The sequence below is a fragment of the Octopus bimaculoides genome, chromosome 13 (genome assembly GCF_001194135.2).
Source record: "Octopus bimaculoides isolate UCB-OBI-ISO-001 chromosome 13, ASM119413v2, whole genome shotgun sequence".
In the NCBI taxonomy this organism is placed as follows: Eukaryota; Metazoa; Mollusca; class Cephalopoda; order Octopoda; family Octopodidae; genus Octopus; species Octopus bimaculoides.
In genome coordinates, this window is record NC_068993.1 from 57,095,562 (window position 1) to 57,096,975 (window position 1,414).

Sequence of the window (1,414 nt, forward strand, 5' to 3'; positions counted from 1 at the left end):
CTGAATAAACAGCTTTGAAATCGATGGAATGTGTTTGTGTGTCTGTATGTCTGTGTGCTGTGAGCTTTTCAATAGCTTGCTACATCTACTCTTCTGTGTACATACGTTGTGTTGTATTGCTCTAATGTTAGACATCTATAGCTTCCTTTATTTAAATACGGAGTCCGTTTTCCTGGATAAATCTGAACGAAGTCTTGAATATTTTATAGTATTTTAATATTCTTACTATACCTACTCAATTCGAATCTTTTGTAACTTATTCAAATATGGATGTCATATTTGAATAAGATACGTAACTATAATATACATCTATTGTCACTGTTGCTGTTGACTATTCGTTTTCCTAAACCAAGACAACAGTATACTCCTCTATAGATAGCCATAACGAGACACAAACTCCCGTGAATTGCTTCGGATTCCTGGTTAAACTTAATTATTTTCATTCCCATAACAAATTACCATAGAAAAGCACACATAACCTTTCCTCAAAAATGATTAGCTCTTTTACCTTGTCACAAATAAATGCAATATGCATTTCTGGTAAGCAGATTTCCAAATCTTAACCATTTTAATTCAGTTATTCAGTTAATACATTTATGTTCGGGAAGGTCTGGAAACAATGACGAAGTTGTTACAACAGTATACTCGAGAAAAGTTTCTGTTATATTCAGCGTTCAATTAGATTCTCAATTTTTGCAGCCCAACCCAAAGAAATATTTCTGTCTCTTTTACAGATTGACAGTAGTAAATGTACAAGAACAATTCTACTTTATGATTTCTGCAAGAACAATTCTACTCCTATGGAGGAGTGCGGCCTAGTGGCTAGAGAGTTGGCTTACACTCTGAAGGTCGTAGGTTCAAATACTAGAGCCAGCAGCGCGTAGTGACTTTGAGCAAAGCACTTAATTTTAAGTCATACTCTTGAGTTACAGCTATTTATAGATCAATGTTAAATTACAATCGTGTGCTGTTCCAGTTGTCTCCACCTCAATTTCTCTCTTTCTGGATGTATTGCTTGTTTAAGAATGTCGGAGCCGACAAGGGATGCCTATGTCCTCTCATGGCTGTAAAGACACTAAAAACAATTTATAAGAGCATAGTACATGTTACTAAGACATACTCGTTCGCAAGTGACGATTGGCTATGCTCTGCTATCACACTTCCGCGCAACCCTAAAACACAAAATTTTAGAAACTTTTAAGTACTGAAAAGTGTATGTAAAAAGAAACTTACCTTAATTTCTAGATCACAATATAGTATTTGCTTGCCTTTGGCCATGTTAGAAATGTCGGTGAATGGAAAACTGATGATAAAACAATTGTAAATATATGCAACAAATAATAAATATTAGGCAATATAAACTCAAATTTTAGAGAGAGAGAGAGAGAGAGAGAGAGAGAGAGAGAGAGAGAGA